Raw genomic sequence first — 17,322 nt, 5'->3', positions numbered from 1 at the left:
AAAAATGTATTATATTCTGACAGTCATAACTGTAAAAGACAGGAAAATTTTAAAAGGTAAGCACTAGACTATTAAATCAGATTTCAAGTCTATAGTAATTTAAGCTTAATCATCTTTACAGTTTTAAGAATTGTCTCCAAGGCAGGAGATAAATATGCTAGTAACTCAGACTGGCGTTTAAAATTCATATACTCCCAAACATATAAAAATATTCATATATGTCTTCCCTTTGGGACAACTTAGCAAAATCGGCCTGTTTTTCTTTTCTTGGAGGAGAAGATAATAGCATTGGTAAATGGGATATTCTCTCAGTATTCACAAAAGTCTAGCTGGAGCTACTGTTATGTCCTTCTATACACATATACGTTTTACAACATGACCTTGGTGAAAATAGTCTTTATTAAATTATGTGGGGTTTTTCCTGACAGAAAATATTTTCTAAAACAGGACATAGTACATATTATAATGGGTACCCTCATCAATAATATGCAGTAGGACAAAAGGTTTATCTTTATTAAATGTATTAGTTCAGTATTTAACCTAAAATTTACATTAGAATTCTCTCTTCTAATACTATGTCTAATTACCAAAAAAGGCACTCAGGGGCTGGACTGTCATTTTAATACACTGGCCAAGAAATTATTGCTGCCCTAAAATCTAAAAATAAATACAGCAATAGCTCTATCTAAAAACACAAGTAGAGACTTTTCAATGATTGTTACTTGGGAAACACATGCTATTATATTAGTAAAACTTTATAATTGAGGTGGGAAAGGAAAACACAGCAATGACAAAATCTGAACCAAATTATCCTAGACTGGCTATTCTCAGAGCTTGGATTTTCCAAATATTTGCCCACTCTTGATTTTATGTTGCCCATTACCAATCTATGTTTTTAGGACTTCAAAGGCCAGCTATTCCAAGGAGCAAGAAGCTAGACAGACATGAAACTTGGATGCCACGCTTAGGAACACAGAGTGCTCTGGCCCGGCCACAAAACCAAGCCTCATTTCACCTCTCCCACTTCCTGTTAATAGCAAAGGTTAGAAACAGATTCTGTTCCCAAGCACAAAAGTCAGCATGTCTTTTTTTTTTTTTTTATTACCAATAAAACTGAGCAGCGCACACAGGTACAAGTGTTTTATGCTATTTGCTTATTCTCTACCAGAGTTATAAACCCTTAAGACAGATGGCAGTATAATTGTTAAATTCTACAGATTAACTTGGCCGCAATTAAAGCAACAAACCTCACAGCCAATAGAATATTCTCGGTCTTGAGTTGTTATACCTGGTGTGAACACAGATTTACATCTGATAGTGACATGTATAAAAACATTAACTAATTTGATCACCAACATTAGAGCTACTATTAGTAGAAAATGTTTCCTGAACAACGAAACATGAAAATTATATTTACACAAAGGCAAAATAAATGGTGGAAAGGTCAACTTTTGGAAAAAAAATACAAATATACGTGTCTAAAAATCAACGCCATAAAATTTTAAGGTGGGTAATTTAACACTTTGACAATTTCTCAACCAGTGGAGCACATAAGTTCATCTAATATAACTATTCTACTGAACATATCATTACTATTATGGTTTTACCATTTCAACATCCTCTATTTTATCCTGAGCAAACCTAGTTTCCACTTATGCTTAAACGCCTCCCATGATCAGAAGAGCATTTATTTTTGTCCCTAGCTCTAGTACTTGTGACAATATTAAACAAGTCTATCACTCATATACCTGCCCTTCCCCTATTCCTATTAAAGGAGAGTCCCAATGCCTGTCAGATTTAGGACATATGAATGAAGGGTGAGACAGTCATGCTTCTATTGCCTGATAACTTATCTGGAATCTGATAGCAAAGTGGAATGACTAAACCTTAACCCAGAAGGATCCAGAAGCTTATATGTCTAAAGGTAAACCTGAAGGCATCCAGCATGGGGACTTGCTTTAGCACCGGGGCAGCCAATCTTCAGGGACTCTGCTTCATATAACAGTGAAAAGCAGAGCTTGTGCTGTGACCTCAGCAGTGCTTATGAAAACTCCTGTAACTGAGCCTTCACCTGGCATCCCCCAGGGCCCTGGGATACAAGAAAAATTGCCTTGGATGCCCCCAAATTCGAGTCAGACCTTTACGCTTGACTCAGATTCCAATTACTTATAATTATCAGTTGAGTTTTCAATCTTCTTGGACATTAGTTTATTCCAGGGTTGCCTCTATCCCACATCATGTCAACCTCAGCATGAAGCTCAGACCATGCTTGTGTGTTAAAAATAATGTAAAACTTGCAAGCAAGCATGCACGAATTTATGAGACTTGATTGAGCTTAGAGAAAGGAGGTCTGAGGGACTTACACATTGCAGTTTACTGCCAACTCCTGATCCTGTCCTTTCTCCTTCTCTTACTCTTTTGCAAGTTGCCAAGAAGATTCCAAAATATTCTCTATCACAGTTTTTTCTCTCTTCTCTGAAGCCCTAGCTCCCTCTGACATCCAAGCCCTTTGGGGACGAGTGGAATGAGAATAGAGTGATATTTTCTCCATACTTGCAACAGTATCTAAATATTTTTCCATACTTTTTTGTAAGAGAAATTTTGGTGACAGTTGTCAAGTTGGTAAAATATTCTTCACCTGATTTTAAAAAGTTCCTAAAACTACCCTCATGCCACTATCTTTCTTCATTAATATTAACCAGATTGCTGAAATTTAATTTCAAAGAAATCATTTATTAAATATGGTATTTAGGATATAATAGTGTTCAGAATAAACCTTTCATATTTCATCATAAAAATGAAACAAAAACACATGACTTTAATTTTTGTCAAACCTGACATTTTGAAAGTGCATCCGTTTCACTTGCTATAAGAAAAACACATGAGGGATTTCTCTGCTGGTCCAGTGGTTAAGACTCTGCGCTCCCAATGCAGGGGGCCCGGGTTCAATCCCTGGTCAGGGTACCAGATCTCACATGCCACAACTAAGATCCCACACGCCACAACTAAAGATCCCGCATGCCGCAACGAAAAGATCCCATGTGACGTAACTAAGACTCGGCGCAGCCAAATTAATTAATTAATGAATTAATTAAAAAAAGAAAGAAAGAAAGAGACATGAAAAAATTTACCTTCAGGGTATAGCTCTTCCCTCTCAATAGCAACCCCAAAGGAGATGTCACAGAGTACTTTAAAAACCACTGCTCTCGGATTTTTAAAAGAAAATTCCTTCTAATTTTAATTATATACTGTAAACCATTACTTTAAAATACAGAATACTTAGTTTCTTTAATCCATAATCCCATATATAGAAATGTACCTGGAAGAAATAATCAGAAAAGCAAACCAGGGTTTATAAAAATATTTACTTCAGTATCATTTATCCCGACAAAATCTAGAGATAATCGACCAGTCCAACAAGAGAGAAATACTTAAATAAAATGATACATTCACACAGTGACTATTAAGAAGTGTACAAGTGATAAAAGTGATGCAAATTGATACAAGTATAAAAGTGATAAAGTTTTCATACTTTTAACATTGTAGAAGATGGTCAGAAAATACCATTAATTTAAACATATAGAAAACCAATCAATAAAAACATTATAGGGACTTCCTATTGGTCCAGTGGTTAAGAATCCGCCTTCCACTGCAGGGGATGCTGATTCAATCCCCGGTCCGGGAACTAAGATCTCACATGCCTTTGGGGCAACTAAGCCAGTGCACCACAACTACTGAGCTCACACACCTCAATGAGACAGCCCGCATGCCACAAACTACAGAGCCCACGCACCCTGCAGCCCACGCGCCACAACTAGAGAGAAGCCTGCGTACTACAACGAAGAGCCTGTGTGCCACAACGAAAGATCCCACATGCCTCAACGAAGAACCCAAGTGCCCCAACTAAGACCCGACGCAGCCAAAAAAACATTACAATCCTAATTATATAAACTATGAAAACACTGAAAAAAGGAATCGGAGGAACTGATAAAATATTAATGATAGTCATCTTCATTTTGTGGTTGTCTATTTCAGAAAGGATTTAAGCTAATGAACCTTTTTCAAACGTTACTGCATTAAATAAAACATAGACAAAATGTATCAGGAAAGTGGACAACCAGAAGACAAGCAGAGGAATGCCAAGGTGCTGCCGGCGGTGAAGTTAGTTCACAAAAGTGTACTGCTCAAGTTTGGTGCCCAGGACCCAGGGAGACCACAGCCAATGCAATCAGTTACACGATGCACACTCCTCAAAGCATCAACAACAGTTAACCTTTAGTGGGTGCCTATTATGTGACAAGCCTTGTGCTCAGCAATTGACATGCATTATCGCAGTTAATTCTCCCAGTGCCTCTCTAATTGGTATTATCAACCCCACTGTGCAGAAGGAGATATTTTGGAGGGTTAAAAAAAATATGCTATTAACCTTATCAGCAATCCTGTAAGGCTTGATCTTTAGGATCAAAAAGTAATGAACATTGCAGAATCAATTTTCAGTTTCAGGTGCACCTGAAACCCACACCGATAAAGAATTAAGTTGTTTTAAACAGCATGTACAAGAGTACCCCTAAATTTGGAGGAAAACCTGTAACTTTAGAAAATGTTATTTAGTCTACTATTCCTGGTACATAATGGCTGCTTAATAAATGCTTTTTGAATGTTTAATTCTGGCCTTATTTTAAATCATAACCATTTAATCATATACACACCCACAAATTCAACACACACAAAAGGGGGCTGTATGCATTTTTTCTTAAATTTCTGAATTTGGCTTAAATGCATTTATTATTTCATTTATTGATTGAACCACTATTGATTCTTCCCTGAACACGTAAAATGTATTAAGTAGCTCTTAGGAATAAGGACAATAAAGATAGCTCACAAGAAAGCAATTCAATCTAGTTATCAAGTATTCTGCAAAGGAAAACAAACCTAATGACAGGGCGGTTTGTTTTTTTTTTTAATATAATTTAGATCACTTACTATCAGATCCTGAAATTCAAAGGGGCTGATATTCACAAGACTTTCAATCCCTCATTTTTTGAGTCCCTCATTCCTTCTGTGTCCACCCACGATTTCACATACATTCACACGTCACCTTGGGAAATGTTTTTGCAACTAAAATTCAGACTGTGCTATAGGTACGGTTGAGCCATGGATGTATACCTTAGATGAGCAACTGTGATTTTATATTTATAAACGGAATAGTGATGGGGCCCATTGCATATTGGTTTGAAATCTACCCAAACGACTCCTTCTGGATCAGAGTTTCCAAGGGCAGGTAGTTATTACTTGCTTTTATACATGAGGAGGTTAAAACCCACAGATATTGAATATTATATCCACAAGCTAGTATGTGTCCGAGTTTGAACTAAACCTCACTTTGTCTAACGCTGAAGCCCATGTTGCCTCTCTGTGTCCCCAGCTCTCTTCCCATCTCACAAGCTTCACTCACACTGAGTTTACAGAATCTCAGAGTCATCTGCCACCATGTCACCAAGGAACGAGGAATTCAGTGAGGAAGCTGAAGCCTTATTCAGAGTGAACTCAATACTTTATCATAAAAGGATCCCTGGTTTGGGGGTAAAATAAGCATAATCACCCCTATGGGAAACCTGATGGATTGTAGCTTGGCCGTAACTACTATTCGAACACGTGTTTTACTTGTCAAACTAAGGATCAATGCCAAACAAGAGCCGTAAAAGGAGCGTGGGAAAGCCTGTGGGCTGGGTTAAGGGTTAGGGAAACAGCTGCTATGGGCATGATACAAAAAAAAGGGAAAAATAGCAAGAGAGAAATTAGCAATAAATAGAACATAACTATCTCTACATTCTGTGGTTTAAAGAGAAGGTCTTTAAAGAAAAGATATTTTGGAGGGTTAAAAAAATATGCTATTAACCTTATCGGCAACCCTGTAATGTTTGATCTTCAGGATTAAAGAGTAATGAGTATTTTATAATCAGAATTTTATTATGTTTGACATACTTTTATATATGGTTTATATTTGCTTATGAGACTCATTTTTTTTTAAGCCAACCTTTTGCTCTTAAAAAGAACAACGGCTGCCCTCAATTCAAACCATGAGAAAAGACAGCTACTGGAAAAAAAGAACATTAGCTTAATTGTGTCTCTGCTACCTACAAATATCTATACTTGATCCAAAAGAAAAATGATTAATAAGTGAATATCTTTTAAAAATGTATAGTCTCTGAAATCTGCATGGTTCATTCATTCAGCAAATATTACCTATATTTTGCCAGGCACTGTGTTTCTCTGTATTCAGTGAATAAAAGAGAAGGTCGGGCTTCCCTGGTGGCGCAGTGGTTGAGAGTCCGCCTGCCGATGCAGGGGACACGGGTTCGTGCCCCGGTCTGGGAAGATCCCACATGCCGCGGAGCGGCTGGGCCTGTGAGCCATGGCCGCTGAGCCTGCGCATCCGGAGCCTGTGCTCCACAACGGGGGAGGCCACAACAGTGAGAGGCCCGCGTACCGCAAAAAAAAAAAAAAAAAAAGAGAAGGTCCACCTAGAGTCCCAACAAATAAGGCTTATGAAAGCAAGTACCTGATACACTTCTAAGCTCACAGAAGAACCGGGCTGAGCAACCAGGGAAAACAATCTAGAAGAGATGTCCAGGGAATTATTTTATTTGATAAGTTTTTTATAAGCAGGGACAATGTATATACTTAAATTTGATTACCTGAGAGAGATCTTAAATTCTGCTACCCCTAAAGGGTGTTAAGTATAAACATAGGGAAGAAATTGATACACTCTCACAATTTATAATTCAACGCAGACAAAATGCCAGTATGAGGTTGAAGTGGATTTTAAAAACCTACACTAGAAAGGCAAACTTGAGACTTTTACGTCATGACTTACAGAAACTGTATCACTGAGGCTAACAGGACCTCTTTGACTCTCTTTACTTATTTATTTATTTTATTTATTTATTTATTTTGGCATGGTGCGCGGCAGGCAGGATCTTAGCTCCTGGACCAGGGATCGAACCCGTGCCCCCTGCAGTGGAAACACAGGGTCTTAAGCACTGGACCACCAGGGAAGTCCCAATTCATCTTTATTTTGACTACATCAGATCAGAAGATGTACGAGATATTTTCCAGTTATGTGATTTTAAATCTATACTTATCCCCCCAAACGTACCTCTACCCTCTCTCTAGATATTTGTGTTTTCAAGAGTACTTCTTTTCTACAAATCCCCAAGAAATGGTATCCAGCTCCATGGCCATCTGTAGAAGGATGATTCCAAAATCTGTACTCTAGCTTCAGTTTGGTGTCTCATCTACAGCCTATATCCCAGTTATTTTCTGAACCCTTACTCAGTATGACAGGCATATAGTTCCATGTATATAGTTGACCATTGACCAATGTGGGGGGCTAGGGGTATTGTCCCCATGCAGTCAAAAATGGGCTATCCCTACCTCAAAAAACAAAGGAATTGATAAATGACTCACCACCCAAAGGCAGGAAGCTCAGTTTGGATAGCATCATTTCTTTTGATTCCACATAGTCAAACACAAACTTTTCCCCACACTTAGTTAACTGAGAGATCTGTAAACTGAAAATACAGGTACTGTATTTATTTTTTTTTAAATCCAAGTATAAGTAGACCTGCACAGTTTAAACCCGTGTTGTTCAAGGGTCAACTGTATTTACCTTCAGTACTTTCAGTAGTTTAGCAGGTGCTCAAGCAGCGCTCATTATTCTAACTTTGGGATTTTTGCTATCAGCCCAGGTTTCCCCACACAGCACTTTGAAACTAGTAGCTCTATCAGGTCAGGAGAATACTTGCACAAGATATAGTTACCGTAACAACTGTGTTGGAGTTGGACTGTAGTTTGTTCTACAAGAGGAACAGATCAGCTGTCATTGACTCCTCCTGTGTTCCTGTTAATAAAGCTTCTACAAATGAGGAAGCCTGGGGCAGGTGTGAAAATGAAACCAAATTCAAAACAGAGGCAGTATATTGGGCTTACGATTTCTGACCTACTCCATACTCCTGGACTGCACTTCTGGGCCTTATTTTATGTCTTGTTTTCTTCACATCAGGAATGAGACCAATGCCTTGGATCATGAATTCTGAAATATATTCCCTTTGGGTAAGAGGTACAGGAAATGCATGTTCATCTGGAATAAACTGGATTTTCAATGCTCTGGTTCCACTATCATTTTTACACACGGCAGAGTATCTTGTATACTACGCTGGGCAAGGCAGGAATTACTGTCCCCACTAGACAGATCAGCAAACCAAGGTCAAGAGAATTTACGAAACTGCCCAAGGGTTCAGCTTGGCTTGCTTTGTGACTTTCAGACCCACATTCTCTACACGGCCATGGTGTCTTCCTCTCACTGTAACACTTGGCCACGCAACCCAGATGACCTAGTATTATTTTCTGATTATTTCCCTGATTATTATCTTATGGATAAGACATTAAAAAAGCTTGTAGTAAGTGTTTAATGTGAACCAAACTGAAATGAAATAAAGGATCCCTATATTTGTAAAAGATAAATATATATATTTATAAAATAAAAAACACTTTCTCAAAGGCCCGCACCAACCCCATAAACAAGGTATAAATCCCTTGCTATTCTCTCCCACAGCAATCAGTATTCTACATACCTTTAATCACATTCACATGCTTGTAATTACTTAAGATATTCCTACTAAACTATAAAATCCACCAGGGCAACATGGTGTTCTTTTGTTCGTCACTGTATTCCTAGCATGAGATGCAACTGGTGATTCAATGCAGTATTACTGAACTGAATTGTGTCATATCTACTTGATGCCACATAGGTAGTACGAGTTAATATATTTACAGACTTTAAACATGTACTCCCTCAAATTACAGCATTTGATCTTTACAGCTATTACGATATTGTTTAATATTAACAGAAAGAAGGGAAATCAAGGCCAAAACGATAAATCCCATTCACCTGAGCTGGAGGAAAAGGATGCGTAATATTCCTTCTCACTCAACAATGACCTTGAGTTTAAGCTTCAGAAAAGGAATATGAGAGTTAAGGAAGACAGAATAGTCAAAAGAAACAAAAAGCAAAAGGACTAAACAAGATTCTTTACACAATATCCCATTTTCCACCTACATAGGAGGTCCAGCATTCAAATGCTCTAATAGCAGTCTGTTTCCTAGTGCCAACATTATTGTTCAGGTAGGTTTTTGTTTGTTTTTTCCCTCTCTTGTATATGTATCTAATGATAATCACCTACAGATATATCAAATACTTCTCATTTTGGAATGATGCTGGGCTAAACATCAATTAAATCAAATAAGTCGCCTGTGGAGAAAAAGGAACACTAATAATTGTCTTAAATGTTTTCAAACTTAAAAGCACTTGCAAGTAAATTAAGCGTGGGTGGTTTAGAAACAAGAGTGAAATAGAAAGTGAAAGCTTTTATAGCACGCCTATAATGTGTTCTATTATTGTCCTACTAACATGAAAATGCCACTAACACAACAAATACTTATTGCCCACTTAATGCCTATTTGCACTCTGCTTGCTAAAGTGGAGCTAGGAAAAACAAGCATCAGGCTTCAAGAAACTGAAATCTAGTTAGCAAACTTCTAACCGGTACAGCACAATCTATAGCGATGTATTTAAGGGTAAGAATGTAACTAAGTGAACTATAAATAGGGAGGGTTGTAGCAGTTGTGAAGTTTTCATGAAGAAAGTGAGCTACACAGAATATATGGTATTTGGATAGGTCATGAAAGTAAGTTGAAATTTTCATATGAAAGGAATAAAAGGCAAAAAGAGGAAGAGACAAGTATAAACACTGAATTCTGTAGAGGAAGTTAAATGACCACCTGACAGAAATGAAGGTCCTTGGCGAATAACAGTGATACATAAATTAAAACACAGGGTAAAGAGATCATTAAAAAACCGGAATCTGAGTAGATTATGAAGGACTCAAAAATTAAGTAGAAGGGGCTAGACTACATGGGGAATATCAGAAGGGAAACTGTAATGCTTTTAGCAAGAAGGGGCTATTCAGAGCCTCTGTGTTGCACCAACCCATCCATGGGGCTCCATTCATGGTAACCCTGTGGTCAACGACCAGATGAAAACCACGCTTTCAAAGATGACTCAGACATCACAGCTTATGGCTGTAAGCAGGGGGAGGATCACCAGAGACTTGTTAAGACATTATTTCAGGAACTCAGGGGCAAAGTGATAAAGGCTCCGACCCCCCAGTTGTCAAAGAGGAAAGAAGACAAAGGTTACGTCAAAGAATAACATCGGCATGAGAAATGCCAATTTCTGACATATGCTACAACATGGATGAAACTTGAGGACATTATGCTAAATGAAATAAGCCAATCACAAAAAAGACAAATACAAATACTGTGTGGTTGCATTTATATGAGGTACCTAGAGCAGTCAGATGCACAGACACAGCTAGCAGATGGTGGTTATCAGGGGTTGGTGGAGGAGAAAACAAGGAGTTATTGTTTAACGGGTACTGTTTCAGTTTTCCAAATGAAAAAAGTTCTGGAGACTGGATAGTGGTGATGGTTGCCCAACAATGTGAATACACTTAATATCATTAAACTGCACGTTTAAAAATGGTCAAGATGCCGGGGCTTCCCTGGTGGCGCAGTGGTTGAGAGTCCGCCTGCCGATGCAGGCGACACGGGTTCGTGCCCCGGTCCAGGAAAATCCCACATGCCGCGGAGCGGCTGGGCCCGTGAGCTATGGCCGCTGAGCCTGCGCGTCCGGAGCCTGTGCTCCACAACGGGAGAGGCCACAGCAGTGAGAGGCCCGCGTACCGCAAAAAAAAAAAAAAAAAAAAAAAGGTCAAGATGGTAAATTTTATATTATGTGTATTATACCACAATTTAAAATAATAATTAAAAGAAATTCCAAAATTTTGTGTCAGATTGAGATTAAGGGAAGAAGGAGCAAAGAATTCCAAATTACTCTTAGATCACTAACTTAGAAGAGGGAGGAAAACTGAAATAAAATAAGGGGATCCAGGCTGACAGAGGGGAAGAGAGTCATAATTGTCAAATATGTTTGATAGGACCATCTAAATGGAAACGCTACACAGGCAGCTGGAGACAATAGATAAGGCTCTGTGGATGGAACAGGAAATATGCTGGGTTTTATTTTCGTGTCCCCATGTTGATGGGTGAGGGGAGGAAGGGCTTGGAATCAATCATCAGGTTCAATTCTGAGCCCTAGAATTTAACAGAGATGTTTTTAAAATATACTCTTATGTTACATTTTTTCACATTTTGATATCTTTGAATTAAGGTGGTCTTACAATGAAGTGTCTTTTTCTTTTTTTAACATCTTTATTGGAGTATAATTGCTTTACAGTGGTGTGTGTTTCTGCTTTATAACAAACTAAATCAGCTATACATATATATATATATATACCCATATCTCCTCCCTCTTGCGTCTCCCTCCCACCCTCCTTACTCCACCCCTCTAGGTGGTCACAAAGCACTGAACAGATCTCCCTGTGCTATGCAGCTGCTTCCCACTAGCTATCTATTTTACAGTTGGTAGTGTATATATGTCCATGCCACTCTCTCACTTCGTCCCAGCTTACCCTTCCCCCTCCCTGTGTCCTCCAGTCCATTCTTGAAATTGAATTATTTATAGTGAGGTGGATGGACCAGAGTCATACAGAGTGAATAAGTCAGAAAGAGAAAAACAAATACCATATGCTAACACATATATATGGAATCTAAAAAAAAAAAAAAAAATGGTTCTGAAGAACCTAGGTGCAGGACAGGAATAAAGACGGAGACGTAGAGAACAGTGTCTTTTGATGAAAAACCATGGATGCAATAACAGAAACTAACTCGATATAGCTTAGGGCAGGGTTATTCACAGAATGGGGGGCAGGAACACAGTGCAGCCTCAGGGAAGAAGGAGAATCAGAGTCAAGAAAGCCCTGAGGAGATTCAGATCTCTCTCCCTTTCCCGCACTCTCTGTATCTGCTTCATTCTTTCCGCAAACTGATTTTTCTCCGCTCCTTAGCCCTTAGGGGTTTTGGAAAGGGGCTTTTTCATTTTGCAAAAGACTGACTTAACTTATACTTGGTCCCAATACCAAATTACTGGATCAGAATTTCACTGCCCAGCTTGAGCCCAATCGAGTCCAGTCAAGATAACAGGGTCATGCCAAACAAGTGTGGCTTGCAGAGGATAGCTACTGTAAGTGTAGCCTGATACCCCAGTAGGCATCAAGTACCACTGCATCTCAGGGAAGAGGAAAGATGGTAACAGGACAATTGAATTATATGGACACCTTTAGTCAGGGGAGAAGACTTAAGAGTCCTAAGAGGCAAATGACAATGGTCTTTCACTATTTAACTTTATCACATAAAATAGTAAATAAATATTAAGAAAAAGGGGTCAAAGTTACAACAGGGCAGTTTTTGACTCAAAATAACCATCCTATAGCAATGTTTTATTAAATGTTTTGTATTAGACATAATCAATTTACATTATCACTCAACAAACCTGCAGAGCTGGGATTTAGTTTTTCATTTAATAGATGGAAAACCAAAACTAAGAAATTCACTAATTTGCCCACAATTTGCACCAACGTTCCTTTGGATTCAAAGCCCTTCTCTTTCTTTTTTTTCTTCCCCAGCTTTATGAACATATGATTGAGTAATAAAAATTGTATATCTTTAAGGTACACAACTCGATGTCTTGATATATATATACATTGTGAAATGACTACCATAACCAAACTAATTAAATATCTATCACCTACCATTTTTTTCCCCTTCTCTTTCTATTACACCCATCTCTTTGTATTGATTTGAATGTGGCGTGCTTTCTTTCATTCAAGGTATTCAAGTAGTGGCTAAATAAACATTTGTCACAAAACTACTATAGGAATAATCATTGTTTTGGGTAAGAAATTTATCTGGCCTCTCTGATGATTTCCAACTGTAATAATTCATAAGTTTACTATTTTGGATTCAGTGACCTCATTTTGAAAGCATTCATTATAAGCAAATATGAATATTTTTCCCATCTATTAAAGGTTTTGCAATCTTGATAATTTCCAAAAAGAAAACATATTCCATCTATTGCATTAAAACTGTTGGTAAGCATTTTTTAAGGAAAAGAGATCTGGTTCATCTTTAAGAAAGAAAGCTAGTAATAGTAAATATATTCAAATCTGACAACATTTTCTAGGAAGAGCTGTAGAAGTGACCACAGTTGGTGAAATAGAGAATTTTTTTAAATTATAAACTATTTTTCACAGAACTAGAACAAATAATCCTCAGATATACATGGAACCATAAAAGACCCAAAATTGCCAAAGCAGTCCTGAGGAAAAAGAATAAAGCAGGAGGCATAACCCTCCCAGACTTCAGACAATAATACAAAGCTACAGTAATCAAAACAGTGTGGTACTGGCAGAAAAACAGACATATGGATCAATGGAACAGAATAGAGAGCCCAGAAATAAACCCACACACCTATGGTCAATTAATCTTCGACAATAGGTAAGGAAATACAGTGGAAACAGGACAGTCTCTTCAGCAAGTGGTGCTGGGAAAACTGGACAGCCGCATGTAAATCAATGAAGTTAGAAGACATCCTCACACCATACACAGAAGATCTAAATAAATATTTCTGAAAAGATGACATATAGATGGCCAATAGGCACATGAAAAGATGCTTAACATTGCTAATTATTAGAGAAATGAAAATCAAAACTACAATGAAGTACCACCTCACACCGGTCAGAATGGCCATCATCAAGAAGCCTACAAATAACATACTGGAGCGGGTGTAAAGGGAGCCCTCCTACACTGTTGGTGGGAATGTACATTGGTGCAGCCACTACGGAAAACAGTATGGAGGCTCCTCAGAAAACTAGATTCACCACGTGATCCAGCAATCCCACTCCTGGGCATATATCCAGACAAAGCAATAATTCGAAAAGATACATGCTCCCCAATGCTCACTGCAGCACTATTCACAATAGCCACGACATGGAAACCACCTAGATGTCTATGACAGATGAATGGATAAAGATAATATGGCACATATACACAATGGAATACTACTGAGTAACATTCCATTGTGTATATAGAATATGGCCATTTGCAGCAACATGGATGGACCTAGAGATTATCAATATTAAGTGAAGTAAGTCAGAAAGAGAAAGACAAATACCACATGATATCACTTTTAAGTAGAATCTAAAATATGACACAAATGAACCTATCTAGGAAATAGAAACAGACTCACAGACATAGACTTGTGATTGCCGGTGGGGGTGGGTGGGGCAGGGATGGACTGGGAGTTGGGGGTTAGCAGATGCAAACTATTACATATAGAATGGATAAACAACAAGGTCCTACAGGGAACTATATTCAATATCCTGAGATAAACCATAATGGAAAATAATATTTTTTAAATGTATATATATTTATATGTATAATTGAATCACTTTGCTATTAAGCAGAACTTAATACAACACTGTAAATCAATTTTAAAAGAGAACAAATTATTCAAGGTAGAATGTTGCTTGTGGCTTCAAGCTGGGTAATTCACTTATAAACCTAACAACCATTTAGACTTCAAATGATGAGAAAAAGGCTGGTGCTCTGGGTCCCCACATCCTTCAGTGGTTGGATCTGGTTGGTTGGTTTTAATCTACCGCTCATTGGATTTACATAGGATTTCATAAGAAACAAATGTTCCATTTCCAGAAGGAGAAAGGGAGGGAGGAAGGGGTGGGGGAGGGAGAGGGGACAAGGAAGAAGGGAGAGAGGGAAGGGAGAAAGGAAGAAGGAAGGAAAATATATGTCACATTTTTAGAACTTTCCAGAGTCCTCACTCTCAATGGACTCATCACTCCACTTTGAGAAATTATGCAGCAGAAATTAGATATGTACACATAATTAACATTATCACAGATTTTAAATTTTTTGTGGCATTTAGAAAACTCTTTTCTAAATGTACAATGAGAAATGTATTTAATAAAATGAATATTGTGATAAGAAAAAGAATGGTAATAAATTATATAATCATTAAGGATTGCATATTTTCCTTTAAAACTTATTTGTATAGCTTACAGAATAAAAACATGGCATATTTCAGGCCGGTACCCGTGTGGACGGTGTGGGCCGTGGCCACGGGTTCTGCAGTTCTCCCCCTCCCCTACTCTCCTCCCTCCCTCCCTTTCCCTTCCTCGACGGCTGTCGGTTGTCTGGTCGTTCATGGCAGACTCCCTGACCCGTCCCTAACCCCTTTCTGACCTGGGGCCACCAGATTGGCCTTCTCCCGTTTCCCCGCCCAACCCCAGAGTCAGGGCGGGGGCCTTGAGGAGGCGGAGGCGGTGCCACGGAGGAGAGAAAAGACCAGACGACCCTCAGCTCCCCCACCCCACCCCCACCGGATCGCACGGCTAGCAGCCGCCATGGCAATGAGGTAGACGCCGCTCACCTGCTCGGGCCACACGCGGCCCGTGGTGGATCTGGCCTTCAATGGCATCACACGCCTTACTGCTATTTCCTGATCGGCGCTTGCAAAGATGGTAAACCTATGCTACTCCAGGGAGATACAGGAGACTGCATTGGAACATTTTTGGGTCATAAGGGTGCTGTTTGGGGTGCAACATTAAATAAGGACGCCACCAAAGCAGCTACAGCAGCTGCAGATTTCACAGCCAAAAAGTGTGGGATGCTGTCTCAGGAGATGAATGGATGACCCTGGCCCATAAACACATCGTCAAGACTGTGGATTTTACACAGGATAGTAATTACTTGTTAACCGGGGGACAGGATAAACTGTTACGCATATACGACTTGAACAAACCTGAAGCAGAACCTAAGGAAATCAGTGGTCATACCTCTGGTATTAAAAAGGCTCTATGGTGCAGTGAGGATAAACAGATCCTTTCAGCTGAAGATAAAACTGTTCGCCTTTGGGATCATGCTACTATGACAGAAGTGAAATCTCTGAATTTTAATATGTCTGTTAGCAGTATGGAATATATTCCTGAGGGAGAGATATTGGTAATAACTTATGGACGATCTATTGCTTTTCATAGTGCAGTAAGTTTGGACCCAATTAAGTCTTTTGAAGCTCCTGCAACCAACAATTCTGCATCTCTTCATCCTGAGAAAGAATTTCTTGTTGCAGGGGGTGAAGATTTTAAACTTTATAAGTATGATTATAATAGTGAAGAAGAATTAGGATCCTACAAAGGACACTCAGGTCCCATTCACTGTGTGAGGTTTAGTCCTGATGGAGAACTTTATGCTAGTGGTTCTGAGGATGGAACATTGAGACTATGGCAGACTGTGGTAGGAAAAACATACGGCCTTTGGAAATGTGTGCTTCCTGAAGAAGATAGTGGTGGGCTGGCAAAGCCAAAGATCAGTTTTCCAGAGACAGCGGAAGAGGAACTAGAAGAAATTGCTTCAGAGAATTCAGATTCCATCGATAGTTCAACTCCTGAGGTTAAGGCCTGAGCATCAGGCAGATGTACACAACTTATGGACTAAAACAAACAGAGAAAAGCATCAGCCTCCAGAGTTACTCTCTGCTTAAGGCAAACATGAGCAGTAAATAATGAGGAATATGAATGAGCTCCAGTGCTGGAACTAACCAACTTGGTGATACCTGTAAGTGAAAACACAAGAGTATCAGCTGAAGGCGGATGGAGTGATACTCTTGTAGTACGATTGTCTGTTGTCTTTTTCATGAATATGTGCAAACCAACATCCAATTTCTCTTATTACAGGTAGATTTCTTGTAGCTGTTTATGTTATTATGAAGAGGGAAAATATATTGGCCTATTTTTCTGACTTTTCCCTTAAAGCAGAAAGCCATTTTTTTTTTGCTTTAGTTATAAAGAAGAGGGGGAATACATGATAAAGTAACTGGTTTGACTTCTCTTTCATTGTACACTGCTTCTGAGCATCTAACTGTTTTTAGCTGTCTAAATAAAATCCCTCTAAAACAAAACAACAACAAAAAAAGGCATATTTCAGAAGAAAATTCTAAATAGGAGAAAAATAAGAACAGATGCTACTTTAAAACAGTTATTTATAAATCCATTTAATCTTTGAAATAAGAAAAATGACCCTCATGAAAAGCAACTCTAACAAAAGCTATCTGCAAATTAAAATCAGCTTGAGCCAATTTTCCACAAAAAATGTGGAAATAATTAATCATTATTATTAATAATGAGAGTTTTCTCACATCTATAAAGCCAAACAACAGTGTAAATACCACAGTAATACAACATCATTAAGAATATTAATTTTTTGACTATAATATCAGTTTTCACT

General features: G+C 38.5%; 1 protein-coding gene and 1 pseudogene across 1 annotated transcript in view; one reads left to right on the top strand and one right to left on the bottom strand.

Moving 5' to 3' along the window:
* PDE3A (phosphodiesterase 3A) overlaps positions 1-17,322 on the bottom strand; it is a 311,073-nt gene that overhangs the window by 257,976 nt on the left and 35,775 nt on the right. The gene's annotated exons all lie outside the window — the stretch shown is intronic.
* LOC101289895 (serine-threonine kinase receptor-associated protein-like) lies at positions 15,444-16,787 on the top strand (annotated as a pseudogene).

The sequence above is a fragment of the Orcinus orca genome, chromosome 11 (assembly GCF_937001465.1).
Source record: "Orcinus orca chromosome 11, mOrcOrc1.1, whole genome shotgun sequence".
In the NCBI taxonomy this organism is placed as follows: Eukaryota; Metazoa; Chordata; class Mammalia; order Artiodactyla; family Delphinidae; genus Orcinus; species Orcinus orca.
The sequence above is the reverse complement of the archived record's forward strand: the minus strand, read 5'-3'. Positions and strand labels throughout refer to the sequence as shown.